We start from the raw sequence: 20,830 nt of genomic DNA on the forward strand, positions 1-20,830 counted from the left end.
CAGAGAGCCTGATGTAGTGCTCTATCCCAGGACCCTGAGATCATGATCCAAGCCAAAGGCAGAAGCCTAACCCACTGAGCCACCCAGGCACCACAATACACACAGTTTTAATGACTGTAGGTTCACAATAAGTCATGACATCTGAGACATTTATATTTTAATATAAATTCTGGAATCCATTTGACCAAAAAAAAAAAAAAAAATCTGGAATTTTCAGATTGTATTGAATCCATAGTTCAACATGAGGGAAACTGACATGGTAACAATATTGAGCTTCCTACTACATAAAGATGGAATATTTCTCTATTTATTAAAGTATTTTAAGATGTCTCTAAGAGCATCTGTGTGGCTCAGTCAATTAAACATCTGACTCTTGATTTTGGCTCTAGTTAAGATTGAAGGGCTGAGAGAGACTGAGCCCTGAGTCAGGCTCCATGCTCAGCACAGGGAGTCTACTTGAGATTCTCTCTCCCTCTGCCCCTTCACCCCCCACACTCTTTGTCTCTAAAATAAATATTTTAAAAATAAAATAAGATGTTTCTGAGCATTGTTCTATCATTTTTGCCAGAGAAGTTTTCCTCAATTTTTATCATATTTATTCTTAGAGATATCACATATTTTGGTTATTTTACTTACTTAATTACTTACTTACTTGGGAGAGAGGACAAAGGGAGAGGGAGAAGCAGACCCCCACTGAGCAAGGGGCCCGATGTCCTGGGATCATGACTTCTGCCAAAGGCAGACACTTAACCAACTGAGCCACTCAGGTGCTACATAATGCTATTCTTTTTTTTTTTTTTAATTTTATTTATTCATTTGACAGAAAGAGATCACAAGTAGGCAGAGAGGCAGGCAAAGAGAGAGGAAGGGAAGCAGGCTCCCCACCGAGCAGAGAGCCCGACGCGGGGCTCGATCCCAGGACCCTGGGATCATGACCTGAGCTGAAGGCAGAGGCCTAACCCACTGAGCCACCCAGGTGCCCCTACATAATGCTATTCTAAAGATACTTTTCTAATTTTATTTTACACATTTTTGTTGCTAATATACACCTTAAAATTCATTTTTGCATACTGGCCTTGTATAACATATATAACAATATAACAGTGAATAGAAGAAAAGATATTAGACATGAAACAAGACTTTTCATTGAGTATGCTGTTAACTGTACGTTTTCTGTTACTCTTTAAGAAAAAAAAGATTTGAGAGAGAGAGAGTGCACACGCATAAACAGGGAGGGGAGAGGCAGAGGGAGAGGGAGAAGCAGACTCCCCACTAAGTAGGGAGCCTGACATGGAGCTCCATCCCAGGACCCTGAGATCATGACCTGAGCAGAAGGCAGATGTTTAACTAACTGAGCTACCCAGGTGTTGCCATTTTCTGATTATCTTGAGGAAATAAAGGATATTTTCTTCATTTGCTAAAGATGATGAGGATTTATATCATGAATGGATGTTGAACTTTGTCAAATTATTTCTCTTTATCTGCAGAAATGATCCTATTGTTTCTCTATATTGTTCTGTTAAAGAGATGAACTACACTGATTAACTTTAAAAACATTAAACCAACCTTGCATTCCTGGAACAAATTTCTGATCTATATTATCCTTTCTATATATCACTGGATTATTTCAGTATCTATGTTCATGATAAATACTAGCCTATAATTTTCCCCTTTTTCATGCTTTTGTTAGCTTTTCCTATCAAGATTACACTAAAATCATAAAATATTGTGGGTGATGTTTATACTTTTTTTCAGAAGAATTTGTGTAAAAGTGGCAATGTATCTTACTTAAATGTTTACAATTTACCAGTGAAGCCACCTGGGCCTGGGGTTTTATAGAAAAGTTTTCAAAAAGTCAACTTGTTTAATAGACATTAGTCAACTCATTTTCCATTTCCCATGTCAGTTTTGATAAATTGTATTTTTCAGAGATTATCATCTTTCATTCAACTTATCAAATATTAAAATAAAGCTGCTCATAATTTCTTCTTATTAATAATTTACTATCCAAAAGGTCTCTATTAATGCCTTTTACATTCCTGGTCTTGGTAACTTATGTCTTTTCCCATTTTTTCCTTCATCAGTTCATTACACATTTATTGTTTTTAAAAAGTCCTCTCAACAAACTATAAAACATTTGTAGCTCCTTAATTTCTACTTTTCTATATACTATTTCCATCTTTCTAGTTTCTTTGGGTTTGATTTGCTGTTTCCTTCAGTTGCAAGCTTAAAGTAGTAATTTTTAACCTTTTTTCTTTACTAATATATGCACAGAAAGCTACAGAGTTCTCGTAAAGTACTGCTTCAGTTTCATTCTATAAGTTCTGATAGAACATTTTTTTTTCTTAAAGATTTTATTTATTTATTTGACAGACAGAGATCATGAGTAGGCAGAGAGGCAGGCAGAGAGAGAGGAGGAAGCAGGCTCCCCGCTGAGCAGAGAGCCCGATGTGGGGCTCGATCCCAGGACCCTGAGATCATGAGCTGAGCCGAAGGCAGAGGCTTTAACCCACTGAGCCACCCAGGCGCCCCCCTGATAGAACATTTTTGTTGTTTTTCAGACTTAAATGTTTTCTAATTTTTATTGTGACTTTGTTTTTGATTAATGCAGTATTCAGAAAGGTCTTGCTTAACTTTCAAACATCTGGAGCTTTCTGGTTATTTTTCCGTTACTGAACCGTAATTAATTCCTCAATGATCAGAAAACATACACTATGTAATGTCAATCTGAAATGTGATAATTCTTTAAGAATTACTTTGTCAAATGTCAGAAGTGCACTTAAAAAAAAAGTATGGTCTTCAGTTGTTAGATATGATGTTCTATCAATGTCAATTATGTCAAAGTGATTATTCAATTGTATTCCTTTACTGATATTTTTGGAACTGTTCTATCAGTGACTTTACATGTATATTCAAAATCTCAGCTATGAATACATATACATCTTTCCTGTTATTTATGCTAACTTCTACATTCAAAAGCTGTATTATTAGGTGAACGCACAGTTAGAATTATTATGTCTTCTTAATGAATTGACCCACTTATAATACAATCCTCAATTTCTTATAATACATCTTGCCCTATATCTATTTTGTACAGGATTATTAGAGCCACATCAGCTTTCCTTTGGTGTTTGCAGACAATACTCAATTCTTTTTTACTTTCATCTTATTTGTACTTTTGCATTTAAAGTGTTTTTTATAAGCAGAATATAGGTGGGTCTTATAAGGCCTAACAATATATGTATTGCTACTGAAGTGCACAGTCCATTTACATTTAACGTAATTATTAATATATTTGAGTTTAAGTATCATCTTTCTCATTTGTTCTTTGTTCCTTTATCCTTCTTTTCTTGACTTTGGTACCGGTCAAAAAAAAATTTTTTTTGTAACTATTCCATTTTACTTCGCCTATTAGCTTGTTTGATGTACCTTTTGGTACCAATCTTTAAATGGTTCCCCTTGAAATTACAAAATGCATCCTTCCTATACGTTGAATGTTATTTCCTAGAGGATCAGGATAATTTATCTTCCCTAAAGAGTGTTTTACGTTTTCTCATCTCAGGTAATTATATTGCAAGTAAAGACAAAGTTTGGGTTGAATTAGAGTACAAAATCTCTGAGAACTGCAGAAACATAGAAAGTTGGCACCCACTCAAAGGCTCTTATCCAGGGATGCTGAAAAAATTGGGAACTAGGCTGAAGACTAAGGAGGTATCTTTCAGAGGGGAAGGAAGATACTGCCTTCCAACAAAGAAAAGAATGAAGTCCTACCTGGGCCTTTCACCCATATGGGGGGAAAAAACCTTACACCAGTGACAGAAGGACACCAATCACTGTTCTCCATTGTGGTTAGGGGAGAAGTAGAAGAAAGAAAAAATGCTTCTGGAATAGAGCTAGGAAACAGATCAAGGATTTCAAGAGATGGAAATGCAACTGCAAGAAATAAAAGACATATTAATAGCGATACCCCCCCCCAAAAAAAACATTTTATGGGCTCATCAAATGACCAAGAGGGAGGAAGTACAAATGCACTTCAAGAGGGGTTATGAAAAATTACCCAAACTGAAATACAAAGTAATTTAAAAAAAAGGAAAAAAAAAAGTGTGGGGAAGACACAAACAGAGCCTCCAAGAATTGTAGGACTTTATCAAAAACTACCAGCTATGCAATGGAAGTCTCACAAGAAGAGAGTAAGTGGTGCAGAAGAACTAAGTAGAAGAGAAAATCTAGAGAAATTTCCAAATATGATTTAAGAGATCAAACCTTAAATCTAAAAAAAGCTCAGCAACCACTCACAAAAAGCCCTACCAAAAGAAAACATGCACACCTCAATACAAATCATTTTCAACCTGCAATAAAAACCCAACAATAAAGGAAACATTTTGATGCAGAAAAATGAAGAATTACAACCGACTTCTCATCAGAAACTATGCAATCAAGAAAAGATTATATACAGCATCTTTAATGTAAGAAATACTGTGAACAAAGAATTCTATACCTAGCAAAGTACTCTGCAAAAAAAAAAAAAAAGAAAAAGAAAGAGTACATTTTAGCCAACCCAAAAGATGTTGTTACCAATAGACTGAAAGAAACTACAGAAAAAGTAGAAAACAGACATTTGATTCTACAAAGAAATGTGGAACTCTAAATTATCTGCACTTAATGTGAAGATCAATGTAAAACATATTTTTGCCTTACTTTTTAATTATTTCAAAACAAAAGTGTGTGAAGTAGCACTCACTGATTTTTTCTGAGATGATGGAAACCTTCTTAGGTGGTTCAATCTCAAAGCTAAAACCTACAGGTGGCTACTAAGCACTTACAAAATGGCTAGTACACAGAGAAAATTAATTTAAACTTAATATTAACTATTTTAAATTCAAATTAAATAGTCACACTGGCTAGTGACATAATGGACAAAGCAGGTCTAAAGCAATCATAGTAGCAAGCTATTATGAGCTTATGGCACATGAAAATATATGACAATATATGAAAATATATGACAATAATAATGCAAAAAATAGTTAAGAAGAAGTTGACAATATACTGCTGAGGAGCTCTAAAACTATAAAGTTGTATAACATTGCCTGAATATAGAGTAGAATTAAAGATGTATAATATAAATCATAAAGAAACCAGTATAAAATTTTTAAAGAGGCAAAATAAGTGTAAGTAGCAAGCTAATAATGAAGATAAAAATATATAACATTCAGCAGATAGATTAACTAAAAAACAACTACTAAGATAGTAGATTTATACCTAATCACATTAATAATTACATTAAATATAAACAATCTGAACAACTTAATTAAAAAGCCAGACTGGTCAGGATGGATCAATAAAAAGTTGGTTGTCAAAACCAAAACTACTTTAAATATAAAGGCATAGATGTAAAGTAAAAGGATTTATCATGCAAACACTAACCAAAAGATAGACTGGTGATATCAAATAACAGATAAAACAGACTGCAGAAGAAGGAATACAGTCAGAAATAAGAAGGCATATTATATAAAGGGGTCGATTTACTAAGAAAACATAAGAATCCTAAATATATATGCACATAACAAAAGCGGTTCAAAATTCATGAAGCAAAAATTGTTAGAAAAGGAAAAATAGACAAATCCACAATTACACTTAGAGACTTCAACACTTCTTGCAATGATCAACAAAACCTCAGTAAGGAAACATAAAACCTAATAAGGACCATCAGTCAACTTGACCTGACAATTACAGAATACTTAATGTAAAATATATAATATGCAATACAGAACTTATAGAATACTCCACTCAAAAGCAGCAAAATGCACATTATTTTGAAATACATATGGAACATTACAAACATTTACATATTCTGGGCCATAAAACAAACTTCAAAGAACTTAAAGAAATTATACAAAGTATGTTATCTGCCTCAAAAAAATTAAACAAAAAAATCAATTACAAAAAGCTTTAAGCAAAATCACCAAGTATTTGGAAATTAAACAATATACTTCCAAACAATCTTGGGTCAAAGTGAAAGTCACATAAGAATTTAGAAAATACTGGGGCACCTGGATGGCTCAGTCAGTTAAGCATCTGCCTTCAGCTCACATCATGATCCTGGGGTCTTGGGATCCAGCCCTGTATCAGGCTTCCTGCTCCACAGTGAGCCTGCTTCTCCCTCTCCCTCTATCTGCTGCTCCCCCTACTTGTGCTCTCTCTCTGTGTCAAATAAATAAATAAATCTTTTCTTTTTTAATAAATAAAATCTAAAAAAAAAAAAAAACTTAGAAAATACCAACCTAAGAAAATTTGTGTGGCTATCTAAAGCACTGTTAGAAGGAAAAGAAGGTCTCAAATCAATGGTCCAAGCTTATACCTTACAGAATTCTAACAGAGTGGATTTAAACCCAAAAGCATACAAAAATAAATAGTAAAGACCAGAAATCAATGAAACTGAAAAGTTGTTTTTTTTTTTTAAATGCAATAAAACAAAAAAAATGGATCTTTGGTAAAATTGATAAACCTCGACACAAACTAATAAAGACAAGAGAGGACACATGGCCAACATAAAGAATAAATGAAAAGACATCACTACAGTAACTACAGACACTAAAAGGATTAAAAAAAAAAAAAAACAACTCTATGGAGATGAATAGATGAAAGACAAACTCCTTCAAAGACAAAAGCCACTAACACTCACATAGTGATAAAAGTAATTCACTAGTCAAAAACCAAAAGCTTTCAAGCAGATAACCCTAATCATCTTACAACTATTTAAGTAACTGAATTAATACTTTAAAACCTTTCAAAAAGAAAACTCTGGGCCCAGATGGGTTAGCCTGCAAACTCTAACTAAGACTTTTTTATGAAACAAATAACCACTCATCTGAAATTTTTCAGAAAATGTTAAGAAACACTTTAAAACTCTGTAAGACCAGCATGATCCTAATACAAAAAAAAAAAAAAAAAAAAAAAAAAAAAAAAATCACATGAAAAAGCAACCTTCCTGAACATAAATACAAAAAAGTACTCAACAAACTGAGCAAATCAAATCCACAAATTTATGAATATGGTAATACATTATGGCCATATGAGATTTATCTAAAGAATGCAAAGTTGATTTAACATCTGAAAATAAAGCAATGTAATCCAACTTATTAACAGACCAAAGAAGATAAGCCATATGATCATCTCAATAAATAGGATAAAATTCAATGTCCACTTCATAAAAATTCCCAACATTAAGGAATGGAATGACAACATCTTTAACTTGGTAAAAGGCCTAGTATACTTAACATGGTAATATATACAAAATAATACTTAATATATAATAATAACTTGATGAAATAACTAATCATGAAAGACTGAAACCACTAAGTCACTTCTAAAAAATTTTATGGAAATTTTTATAGCAAGAATGATTATGAAAAACAGTAAGTCAGTTAGAGAAAGACAAATACCACATGATTTCACTTCTATGTAGAATTTAAGAAATAAAACAAACAAGCAAAGGGACCAAAAAAAAAAAAAGAGAGAGAGCAAACCAAGAAACTCTTAAATATAGACAACAAACTGATGGCTACCAGAAGAGAGGTGGGGAGGGGATGGGTTAAATAGGTGATGGGGATTAACGAGTACACTTGTGATGAGCACCAGTGATGTATGTAAGTGTCAAATCACAGTACTGTATACCTGAAACTAATTATTACACCATATGTTAACTAACTAGAATTCAAATAAAAAACTTCAAAACAACAAAAAAAGTAAATACTCCCCCCTCCCCCAAAAAAGAGCAAAGTTCAAGGACTTGCACTACCTGATTTCAAGACTTATTATAAAGCAACAACATAATCATGACAATGTATGTATTGGCAAAATGATATGTGGAAAGATCAAGGGGTTAGTCCACAAATAGACTCCTTTGTATTTGGTCAATTGATTTTTGACTAAGTTGATTCAGTAAGGAAAGAAAAGTGTTCTTAACAAATGGTGCTGGAACTGAGAAAATGAGCCTTAACTCTTCTCACACCATATACAAAAATTAACCCAAAATGCATGATACACCTTGTCATAAAAGCCAAAACTATAAAGCTTGTAGAAGAAAACATTAAGAGGAGAGCTGCATAACTTTGCATTGACCAAACTTAGAACACAAACACAAACCATCAAAGGAGGGCTGATGAACCGAATTTTTTTTTTCAAGATTTATTTTATTTGAGAGAGAGACAGAAAGAGGAGCCCAAGTTGTAGGGTGAGAGGAAGAGGGAGAGAGAGAATCTCCAGCAGACTCTCAGCTGAATGTAGAACCTGTGAGGGGCTGGATCACATGACCATGAGATATCAACCTGAACTGAAACTCAAGAGCTGGGCGCTTATGAATGTAATCAAAATGAAAAGATCCTCTAATTTGAAAAGTTAGGAAACACAAAAAGGTAAGCCTCAGACTGCATTGTGTACATACAAGTCTGTGTAGGTCAAAGGACTTACACAAAAATATAGAAAGAATTCCTAAAACTCAATGAAACAAACAACTTAATGTTTAAAAATGGGCAAAAGATTTGAATAGATACTTCACAAAGGAAGACCTACGAACAACCAAGAGCAAATTTTCAGAGTCATTAATCATCAGATAAATGCAAATTAAAATTACAGCGTGATACTACTACATACTCATTGGAGGGCTAAAATTAAAAAGGCTGAAATAACCGAATGTTGATGAGGGTATAGAGCAACTAGAACTGTAAAACAGGAAACAGTGTGGCAGGTTTTTATATTTAAACATTCATTTCCATACAGTGCAACAAATGCATTTCTAGGTATTTGCCCAAGAGAAACAAAAATCTGTCTTCAAACCAAACATCATAAATGAATGTTCATAGCAGCTTTACAATACAGGCCCTAAAATGGAAACAGTCTATATATCTATAAATAGGGTGAAATGGTCAACAAATTGCACTAAATCAACACCACAGACTACTACTCAAAATTAAAAAGTTATGAATCGGTTAAACACATAAAAGCATGTATGATTCTCAAAAACATCATGCTGAGAGAAGAAAAGCTAAATGCAAAAGAGTACATATCATGTAATTCCATGTACATGAAATTCTAGAACAAATGAAACCAAATTATAGTGAGAGAGAGAGAGAGGGGACAATGATTTCATGGGGCTGAGGGATATAAATGTCACTTACTGTACATGGCATAGGGAACTTTTGGGAATGACAGATATTCTTGACTGAGGTAATGAAAACATTCTACTCTTGAATGTGGTGGTCGTACTAGGATGTACGCATCTGTCAAAAGATACTGAATTGTGTATTTTAAATACACACATTTTATTGTATCTAAATTATCCTCTATAAAGTTGAGTCTTTAAAATGGAGCTCTTTGGGAAAATATTAGCCAGGGAATATTGGTGTTGTCCTTATATAATCACTAAAAAATCAAAAACATCAATAAAATTCAACATCCACTGATAGTTTTTAAAAATGTCATCAGAAATAACAGAGAACAAAAATCATTTTGGAAAGCCAAGAACAGAAAATATTTTAGTATTCTCCATTTACCAGGAAGTTTCAGAAAACATCATACCTGATGCTAAAACATCAGAAGCATTCTCTCAAAGTCAGAAGCAACAAATTTTTAGCTATCACTGCTATTCTTCAAAATTATATAGGAAGTATACTAGCCAAAGCAATGAGGAAAACACTTAAGTTATAAAATATGAAAAGTAAGCAAGAAAGCTGTGAATACTTTCAGATAATTATCAGCTCAAGTGAGCAGATACATGATAAACAGAAAAAATCCAAAAGTTTTCCTATAACCAGAAAGAGAGAGAGAGAAAATATCTCTGAAAGTTTCCATCCACTAGAGGAAATCAAAAGATAGCTAGGAATACTAGGAAGGAATGCCATTCATATGGGGGGGGGGGGGGAACAAGCGATAAAACTCTACCCAATAATATAAAGCAAGATGTGAATAAAAGCGAGACATACCATATATGCATACAGAAATGAGGGGAGAGACTCAGTATCATACAGGTCAGTTCGCCCCCAATTAATCTAAAATTTCAATGTAACATCACTCAAAAAACCAAAGGATTTTTTTTTTTAAACTTCTAAGTTGAGTCTAAAGTTTATCTGGAGAATGTGTAAGAAAGTCAAGAATAATTCTGAAAAGAGGGAGAAATGGCTATCAAAATTTAAAATATGCATAACATTTAACCCAGCAATTCCATTTGCAGGAATCCATGCTCCAGAAATAATCAGAGGAAGTTTTCCTAATAGTCGACTTTAAAAATAAAGGTAGGACTACAAGGGGGAAGTGAGAGCTGCACTTTTCACCTTACATTCCTCCAATTTTTTAAAAATTTTTTAAGATTTAAAGTTTGTAATTAAAACTAATCAAATTTAATGTTGACTTCAAATAAAGCATTATTCGTGGTAACAAAAAGAAACTAATTAAATGTCTTTCAATAGGTTAAATAATTATAGCTCTCATTCAAACTAATGAAATCCTACTTAACCTTTATAAAGTATCAGAGAGACCTATACATAACAAATAATGATGTGCAAGACATACAAACAAGAGAAAGAAACAAGTGATATACCAATGTGTTTGGTATTCCTCCGCGCCCCCTCCCCCACAAAATCCAACTTCATATATGTGCTTAAAAACGCATTTATAAAGATGCTCAGTAAATGGTTAGCTTTACACACCGAATTAAGACTGGAGGATGAGAAATGTTCACATTTTACCTAATAGTCCTTTTTCCATATTGTTCCAATTTTTCCATCACGCCTGCATGTCTGTGGTTAATTTTCAAAACTTAAACTTACTTCATATAAAAATGACATGAATTCTAGGAGACAAAAAACTCTCCAAAAAAAAAAAAAAAACCCCAGTTAAAACGTTTATTTGTTATCTTCGTATTTATTTACATACTCTTCAAAGGATCTGTAGTGTTCAGCACAGGTGACTGCCATTTTAAGGAAGTTTAACTGACCAAATAGGTCATGATAAAAATAAGAATACAGTAAGCCTTTTTTTTTTTTTTTTAATCGTAAACTTCACAGAACCACCAGACTCAAAGCAGCGTCCATCCACACGCAAAAATTTTTTATGCCCGGAGAGGGAAATCTCCTAAATAGAGGATTCCTCCTCCTTGCAAAAAAAGGGTATTTACCTCCTCCCTTTTTCTTTTTCAACTTGGTCTGGGCGACTTTCAACTCACCATTTTGAATCTGCGCAAAATGTTTAACAGGCAGTCAGTCTGAGGGAGGCCGAGCCTGAAGGCAGATGGACTGGAGTGCTCTGACCTGACATCGCTACCTGGCCCCAGCACTGATGGAATGGTGCTAAGATCGGGAGAACGACTGCTATGGTTTGAACTGGGTGTCCGCGTGCCCGAGGTTCGGTGACAATCGGAAAAAAATGCAAATAAGGCCAAGAGAGCGGCCGCAGCGGAAGGTTTCTCGGGGGACGGGGGCTGCAGGCCTGTGGCGTAAGACGGCTCCGCTCTATGCGGGATGACTGGAAATGGGCTGAGAAGGCGGCTGGGAGGGCTTTGGTGGGGGCACACTCATACAGCCGCCAGGGTCGGGAGAAAGGCAGCGGGGTCCTTGGCCACGGCACCAAGGACAGCAGAAGAGGCAGCGGGGAACAGCGGCCGGTGGAGACCCCCAGATCAATCGATGCCATTCGCTGGGGGGTGCGGGCCCGGCGGCCACGGACTCGAGCGCGGCCTCAGGTCCGGGTTGGACCGGGCCCAGGACGCGAAGAAGGCCTTCTCACAGCCATCAACCCCACCCACCATGGCCGGCGCAGCGGGCAGGGACAGGCCCTGCTCCTTCTCGAGGAGAGAAATTAAAGAAATGGAGGGGGGGAAGGCAGCAATTTCCTCGCCCCGACCCTCATATTCCTGACATCAGAACCAGCTAGATTTAAAAAAAAAAAAAAAAAAAAATCCCCTCACCGAACCGTGCAGCGGCTCCGGAGCGAGAACAGCGCTCGATCCTCCAGCCGCCACCACCGCCTTCTTCTCCGCCTCCGACTCCTCCCCCGCCGAACGCGCAGCGACAGGCGGCAGCGGCGGCGGCGGCGGCGGCGGCGGAAGCAGAGGCGGCGGCCGCGGCGCGTCCCGCCCCTAGCGCCGCGGCAGAGGCGAAGGAGGAGGACAGGCAAGCCCCGCCCTCGAACAGCACCGACCAATAGACTCAAAGGACCTCTGCGGGAAAAATCCACCTACCCAATCGGAACCCAAGGAGGGGGCTCACGTCAATGGTTGGGACGTGGCAGAAAAAGGGAAATATACTTGGACTGGGTCTACTCTCCGGACCCCCTTCTGACTCAGAAGGATTCCACCGATTGGCCGAAGAGCGGAAGGATGAAGCTACACTCCCCCCAACCGGGTCCCCGTCTGGGCCCCCCTCCTTTCCCCGCAGCACTGCGACGTTCGGGGAGGGGGCGGGGCATCGTGCTGGGGCTGGGACCGGCACGGCCTTTTGTGGTTTGGGCTGGGAGAAAAGGCGGGGTCTCAGGGAAAGGGAAAGGGGTGTGGAGAACTAAGGAAAAGGCTGGCGCAGCTAGACTTTTTCAGAAATCCCTAAAGCAACAACCAAAATGGAGGCATTAAAATCAGTCCTAACTGGGCTGGAAACCCAAGTAACAAGGTTGTCTCCTGGCATAAGATTCAATCCGTTGCAGTTCAGATTGGGTGGGACAAGAGAAAATAGAAGGGCACTTTTCCCCACCCTGACTCTGAACACTATCTAGTGCCTTTTCCCCTCCCACGCTGCAGTAAGACCCTTGCATCCTCATTTCTCATTCTCTTGGCGCGGGGGCTGGGGGATGTGTGTGGTTCCTCTCTAGAGCCTTGGCCTGACCAGAGCCTTCCAGTTTGCATCTAGAGACTAATCCGCAGTCAAGCCGAGAAGTAACAGCTCCCATCACATGCAACCAAAATAAATACAACAGCTGTAGTCCCTGGACATCTTGCTTAATTTAAACAGGGGTAACAGTTTACTTAATCATGTCAGTGATGCTAAATTGTTTCTTCGTCCCACACATGTCATTTTTTTTTTTTTTCATCCTGAACTTGTCTGCTTCTCTGATTACAGTCCTGCTCTCCTCCCACCTTATTCCCCAACCCCCTCAACTCTTTCCACTTAACACGCCCAGTGCCCAGGATATATTTATCGCGTCCCTCCCCCAAGAATTAAGCGTCCCACTTCTTGTGCTGTCCCTGGCAACTGCAAAATCTGCTAGTGAACTGAGACTTTACTTTTTTTTTTCCTGTAGATTGGAGCAATTTATCCAAAATTTACTATGGGAATTTCAGTTACAAGAATTTGCTATAGACATTTGTGAAATCAAATCTCAGTCTCAGCCCACCCTTGTAGTACATGTCTTACCAAGGAATCGTTTCTCACTTGATGTTTCTCTGCTTTACACATGTTGCTCTAGAAGCTGTGGCTCTTTTCCATCCAAGTCTCTCTCTCTTTGAAAGATAATTCATACTTTAATCACACTTCTCTAATCTCCCTTTGGGATGTTGCGTATTGATTCAATTGGATATACTGAAAAGTTTGTTAGGGCAGGGTTTCTCAAATTTCAATATTTTTCATACCATATCTCTGTATGTATACTACTAACAGTATTGCTTACTATGTTATTTAAATAAATGTATTTTTTCTTTCAATTTCTTTAAGAGGGAAACTTTATAAAAAGACTATGATGGAAAATCTCCATCATCTATCCTAGGTTGAAAGCAATGGTAAGAAAAGTAGACAAAACCATTTCTTCTTCTTCTTTTTTTTTTTTTTTAAGATTTTATTTATTTATTTGACAGCACAAGTAGGCATAGAGGCAGGCAGAGACAGATGAGCAGAGAGCCAGATGTGGGGCTCCATCCCAGACCTGAGCCAAAGGCAGAGGCTTTAACCCACTGAGCCACCCAGGCGCCCCTGACAAAACCATTTTTAACGTTATAGCTAGATACAATTGCCTACTAATGTCTCAGTCTAAACTCTGAGCCTGTTAAAAGGGGAGGTTACCAAGCATTAGACACATTAAAGATCAAGCATGCAAATGGTGTTTTTATTGTGATGTAATCAAAGGATAGAAAATTAGAGCTAAAATAGGAATCACTTTCTCACTATGTGAGTCACTTTTTAAAATCCTGCATGCATGCCCCAAGTGAAGTCATCCAAGGCACCAGAAATGATCTATGTTACTCTTTGGGAAACACTGCTGTGGAGGCCTAAAGCATGTATTCTAAAATCAAACAGACCATATTCTTTATAATAATTCCTGAATTTGTAGCTTTGTGCCTCTGAGCAATCTATTTACCCCGCTGGCCTTGATTTCCAACTTAAATATGGAAAAAGTGATAATGTCTACTCATGAGTCTTTGAGTAGATTAAAAAACCTAATAAAGGTAAAGCATATCATACCTACCATCTTGTAAGTACTAAATACATATTAGCTTATGTATTATTTTATTATGTGTATATAGAGATAATAATATATATTATTAGCTTATACATATAATTATTATTGATTCCAGAGTTAAGAAGCACTCCCTAAGGCAATGGGTTGAAGGTATGGTGTAAAAGAGTGGTTCTTAAAGAGTGATCCCCAGACCAACAACATCAGCATTGCCTGGGAAGTCTTAAAAATGCATATTCTCAGTTAGTTCCTGAATTGGAAACTAAGTGTCGAGCCCAGCAACCTGTAGCTTAGCAAACCTTCCAGGTGATTCTGATGCACATAAAGTTTGATGACCACAGATAACATAGAAAGAGAACTGATTGGTCAAGGAGTGAGAGGGCCTGAGTTTTAATTAGATAGTCTTAGAGTGACATCAGCAGAATGGAGACATAAGGACCTCTGAAAATTCTTTCTTCTACTAAAGTAGTGAAAAAAAAAAAAAAAAACCTGGCAAAATTGTTAGAATAAACTTCTTCTGAATGCTGGATATTAACCAAAGGCTTGTAGCAATCCAGGAAGCTTTTTTTTTTCCCCCCAAGAAAACAGCTGAATCTTTCAGTAAGAACAGCAAGCTTTTGTGATGTTTTGACTTGTTTTAACCCAATCCCTTCATCTCCAGCTTTGCTGTTGCACTGAAAAACAGTAGCACACAATCATGGTGAAAACCAGCCACCTGGCAGCCACCGAAGGAGGCTGAATGAGATTGGAGTGCTTTCAAAACCTAATTCTAAGAGAATAGTTTCACCTAACTGGTGGTTCCCTAGAAGTTCTCACTTGCAAGGCTGTCTTCATTTGATTTGATTCAGAGCCAAACCAGTGCAAAAAGCCTTTACTCCAGAAACATTTGTCAAAAACAATGAATGAGAGAGACTTGATGGACTTTCCAGTCACTTTAGAAATTAGAAATAGTTGGGAAAAACAATAGAGTAACCAAAAAGCTTGAAAAGTTGGAGAATGTCTGTAGGGACTTTGAAAAACTCCAGCGTATTCACAGGAATATAGAAACCCCCACACACTCAGGGCTGTGTTAACCTGTACCTCAGATCAGGAAAAACCCAAGGAGGCCAGAAGCATTTACCATAGGTTGACCTTGAGGCTCTGCAAAAGCCAGAAATGAAGGCTAAGAGAGAGTTGGCAGTGCATGGCTTAGTATTGATGTCATGTCCCAACACACCCAGACCTTCAGTAAACACTGGAAGACATAATGGTTCCAGACATTTAAGGAAGTCTGTCTAATCATAAGCTGAGCACTAAACTACCAAGTAGAATCTTTCATGGTCACACACAACAAAGAATGCAGACTTTGGGCGCCTGGGTGGCTCAGTGCGTAAAGCCGCTGCCTTCGGCTCAGGTCATGATCTCAGGGTCCTGGGATCGAGTCCTGCATTGGGCTCTCTGCTCGGCAGGGAGCCTGCTTCCTCCTCTCTCTCTCTCTGCCTGCCTCTCTGCCTACTTGTGATCTCTCTCTCTCTGTCAAATAAATAAATAAATAAATATTAAAAAAAAAAAAAAAAGAATGCAGACTTTATGTAGGTAGTTCAGAAAAGCCCTGAACAAACAAAAAGCAACTATAACAAACAATAACAACAAGAAACCCTGGAGGAAGAAGAATCTGATTTCCAGAGTTTCTACATTATGTTTCTTTTAAATGTCTGGTTTTCAACAAAATCAGAAGTTGCTTCTTCAAAAAGATCAACAAAATTGACAAACCTTTAGCTAGAATGAACAAGAAAAAAAGAATACTCAAATTACTAAAACACAACTACTAGCCTACAGAAATTTTTAAAAATTATAAGGGAAATCAGAACATTTGTATGCTTAACAAAAATGTACAAATGTCTAGAAAGATGCAAACCACAAAAACTGACTCAAGAAGAAATAGAAAATCTAATCTTAGTCTTGTCATTTATGAAATGAATGACCTTTATTTAGGTTGGTCATTTAATTGTCTTGAGCCTTATTTTCTTCAACTAAAAAACAGATATAATAAAAACTATGCCATATGTTGAAATAAAGTAATAGAGAGGTTATATTAGGTATATATTAAGTATATTAAGATACTCTAACCATTGAAACAACTGAAGTCCTTATTAAGATAGCACCTACATGAGATTACTTACATCCAGTTGGATGGGTGGGAAGCTCTGCTTCACATTTAAGGACCTGAGCCCTATCATCTTCAATACAGGCTTTCATTTTAAGCTTGAGTGCCAACATTTACCTAATAGAATAAAGGAAACATGGAGGAAAGAATGTGAAGGATCTGAGGTATTTTATTAGCCTAGCGTGGATATAGCTTAGTTACTGGTGATCATCATCTACTGGCAGGTCACCTTGAACTTATGGAGGCTTGGTTTTAGGCTCTGTTAGACTACTCTACTTTGGTTTTGTCCTTACTATTAGGATATAGACCTTATACCTAGGATGTGGTTCTGACTCTTAGGGCGTGACCATTTTGGGGGGGGGGTCTCAACTGGAAACTTGGGATATTTACTAAGATCCCTCTTCCTGGCAGGACTGAAATTCCTACTTTTGACTCCCAAACTGTATGACTACTGAAACCTCTGCTTCATTCTTTATAATCTCAGTCACTGTTTTCTGCTGAGTATCTTGGAGTCTTGTTCTTTGCCTGCATCATTTAAGAATCAGCCAACAACTTAAAGGACATTTTTTTAAAAATTTATTTTATTTTATTTTTTTTATAAACATATAATGTATTTTTATCCCCAGGGGTACAGGTCTGAGTCGCCAGGTTTACACACTTCACAGCACTCACTATAGCACATACCCTCCCCAATGTCCATAACCCCACCCCCCCTCCCAAACCCTCTCCCTCCAGCAACCCTCAGTTTGTTTTGTGAGGTTAAGAGTCACTTGTGGTTTGTCTCCCCCCCCCCCAATCCCATCTTGTTTCATTCATTCTTCTCCTACCCCCTTAATCCCCCATGTTAAATCTCCACTTCCTCATATCAGGGAGATCATATGATAGTTGTCTTTCTCCTATTGACTTATTTCGCTAAGCATGATACCCTCTAGTTCCATCCACGTCGTCGCAAATGGCAAGATTTCATTTCTTTTGATGGCTGCATAGTATTCCATTGTGTATATATACCACCTCTTCTTTATCCATTCATCTGTTGATGGACATCTAGGTTCTTTCCATAGTTTGGCTATTGTAGACATTGCTGCTATAAACATTCAGGTGCACGTGCCCCTTCGGATCACTACGTTTGTATCTTTAGGGTAAATACCCAGTAGTACAATTGCTGGGTCGTAGGGTAGTTCTATTTTCAACATTTTGAGGAACCTCCAAGCTGTTTTCCAGAGTGGTTGCACCAGCTTGCGTTCCCACCAACAGTGTAGGAGGGTTCCCCTTTCTCCGCATCTGTCATTTCCTGACTTGTTAATTTTAGCTATTCTGACTGGTGTGAGGTGGTATCTCATTGTGGTTTTGATTTGTATTTCCCTGATGCCGAGTGATGTGGAGCACTTTTTCATGTGTCTGTTGGCCATCTGGATGTCTTCTTTACAGAAATGTCTGTTCCTGTCTTCTGCCCATTTCTTTTTTTTTTTTAAAGATTTTATTTATTTGATAGACAGAGACCACAAGTGGGCAGAGAGGCAGGCAGAGACAGAGAGAGGGGGAAGCAGGCTCCCCGCTAAGCAGAGAGCCCAATGTGGGGCTCGATCCCAGGACCCTGGGATCATGACCTGAGCCGAAGGCAGAGGCTTTAACCCACTGTGCCACCCAGGTGCCCCTCTGCCCATTTCTTGATTGGATTATTTGTTCTTTGGGTGTTGAGTTTGCTCAATTCTTTATAGATATTGGACACTAGCCCTTTATCTGATATGTCGTTTGCAAATATCTTCTCCCATTCTGTCAGTTGTCTTTTGGTTTTGTTAACTGTTTCCTTTGCTGTGCAAAAGCTTTTGATCTTGATGAAATACCAATAGTTAATTTTTGTCTTAAAGGGAATTTATATGAAGGTTTTGAGGTTCCTTTTATGCAGTTCCTTCCTCCTGGGGATGTTCCACTATAGTTCAGCCATTTTGACAACTTTGTATTCTGACTTCTTGTCTTCACCATGTACTAAGAATACCACATTCTGCTTGAACTCTAGTCCTTGGTACCACAGTTTGGTGTATACACTCAGGAAAAAAGACAGAATAATGTGAAGCTAACCTTGCGCCTAATCTCTCTCGAGAATCATAGGCTACCAAGTCCTACCTGCTTTGCTAACTCTTCAATGCCTTCAAACATTTGTTTTACATGTTTCCCCAGTTTTCATCATTGCTTTCAGTGGGAAGGTTAGTCAGATGGAAGTTAATTCATTGTGCTTGCAACCAAAAGTTTACCAAACAGTTGTTTTAAAGTTCGAACAGGGAAATGTTTTTCTAGTCTAGACTCATAGTTCTTTATCAATAGAATTCCTTCCAAATCTTAATGAAAGTTCTGATATTTTTTTCCCATGCAGTTTTGTGATTAGCCATATCCAATGTTCTGTGCCAGATTTAATTCTCAAGTCTCGTTTAATTCTTTGCATCTTAACCTCCATGCCTCTCTTTTAATTTAATGGTGACTACCGTCAAGTTTGGGTGAGAAAGTCATACTCTTAAACTGGACTTTTTCTCCCAAAAGATTAGTCTTAATTGTCCTGTGTTGATCAGAACTTTTCCTAGTTATATATCTACAGGTTAGGGTCTGGAGAAAGTCCACTTTTCCAGTCATTTGCAGCCCCAAAGTTTCTGGAATTTCTCTATTTTATTTCTATTTGCATACAACCTTTTTTTTTTTTTTTTTTTTTTGGTCCAACCTCATCTCTTTGATCTCATACTTATCTCTTTGATCTCATACTTTGCCAAACAGTCAGTACCAACAATATACAGCTCTAACATTCTGTTTTCAAAACTTTTCCCCTGGAGTTACAGACTGCACACACTTTATCTGCCTCCCAAATTACTACAGTGATAGCTGTTTTTTAACCAAATGCTTTGGCATTGCAAAGCAAGGATCTCTATCTTTCCAGCATTTGAAATCAGTTGCTTCACCACTCACTGACCAACCACTAAGTCACTGCCATGTATTTACAATATTTTATTACAAAAAATCATGTATTAATTAAACAACCCTAGATAATGTAACAGACAAAGACTAAACTGTTATGAAACACTGGAAGTATATTCCTTGAAGAAGTAAGATCCACCTAGTGGTGAGAGAGAGGTGTGATGGGGGAGAAGTCTTTCCTTACAAGGGGATTCAATGACCCATGCTGGCTGAGGAGGAGCCATCTTCAGTCGTGTGTTCCAAGTTTATGCTGAGAATCCCCACCAAATAGTTAAAGAACTTTATCCAGCTGTGTTCTGGTTGAAGGCAAGAGAACAAAAGAGGAAAAAAATGAAACAAGACAAAACCGGAGGATACAAACTGTAAGAGACTCTTAATCATAGGAAATAAACTGAGGGTTGCTGGAGGGAAGGGAGTTGGAGAGATGGGATTACTGGGTGATGGACACTGGGGAAGTTATGTGTTGTAGTGAACACTGGTTATTATATAAGGCCCGTATCCCTGAAACAAATAATACATCATATGTTAATTAATTGCATTTATTTATTTATGTATTTATTTATTCTAAAGATTTTATTTATTTATTTGACTCAGAGAGAGAACACAAGAAGGAGGAAGCAGGCAGAGGGCAAAGCAGGGAGCCCGATGCAGGACTCAATCCCAGGACCCTAGGATCATGACGTGAGCGGAAGGCAGTCGCTTTATGACTCAGCCACCCACGTGCCCCAATTAATTGACTTTAAATGAAAAGAGAGGGACAGAGCAAAGAACATGAAATAGGTAGTTGAAAGAAGAAAATATAAATACTTAACCGGTTACAGCCTGTGACATAATTTATTCTATGGGTTACACCAGGGGTTCTTATACTATTGAAACCTCACGAGCAGCATCAGCATTCCTTAGGAACTAAATGGAAATTTTCATTTTGTATCCTAATCCTACTAAGTCAGAAACATTGGGAGTGGGGCCCAGCACTGTGATTAATGAACCCTCTGGGTGATTCTAATGCAGGCTAGGATTTGAAAACCACTGGGTTTCAGGACATCAACATAGGACTAAGAAGTGGATGTGGTGATTGATAAAGATAGTGGTTCTCTCCTTTCCCAGAGAGACTAAACGCAATTATATGGCAGCTGTGAAACTTTAATCATGAAGAATGTGGGCTGTACTATAATGGACAATAAAGACTGGCTTTTTCAGCTTTCATTCCAACCTTCCAACATAGGTTGCGGTTCTGGAGCTGGGAACTACAGTGATGGTTTCCTGAATTCACCAAACAGCTCTTGATGC

The 20,830-nt window shown here is 37.6% G+C and overlaps 1 protein-coding gene across 6 annotated transcripts in view; it reads right to left on the minus strand.

Annotated features, from left to right (window-relative positions):
* PJA2 (praja ring finger ubiquitin ligase 2) overlaps nucleotides 1-12,095 on the minus strand; it is a 72,412-nt gene extending 60,317 nt beyond the window's left edge. For 2 of the 6 annotated variants that reach the window (XM_082724911.1, XM_082724908.1), the window contains exon 1: nucleotides 11,960-12,095. The gene's annotated coding sequence lies outside the window, so the exon portion shown is untranslated. Of the gene's footprint in view, nucleotides 1-11,218; nucleotides 11,799-11,959 lie in introns of those variants that run through there. The other 4 variants (XM_082724912.1, XM_082724909.1, XM_082724910.1 and 1 more) reach the window with 3 other exon arrangements.
* Nucleotides 12,096-20,830: the final 8,735 nt, after the last annotated feature.

The sequence above is a fragment of the Mustela nivalis genome (assembly GCF_964662115.1).
Source record: "Mustela nivalis genome assembly, chromosome: 3".
In the NCBI taxonomy this organism is placed as follows: domain Eukaryota; kingdom Metazoa; phylum Chordata; class Mammalia; order Carnivora; family Mustelidae; genus Mustela; species Mustela nivalis.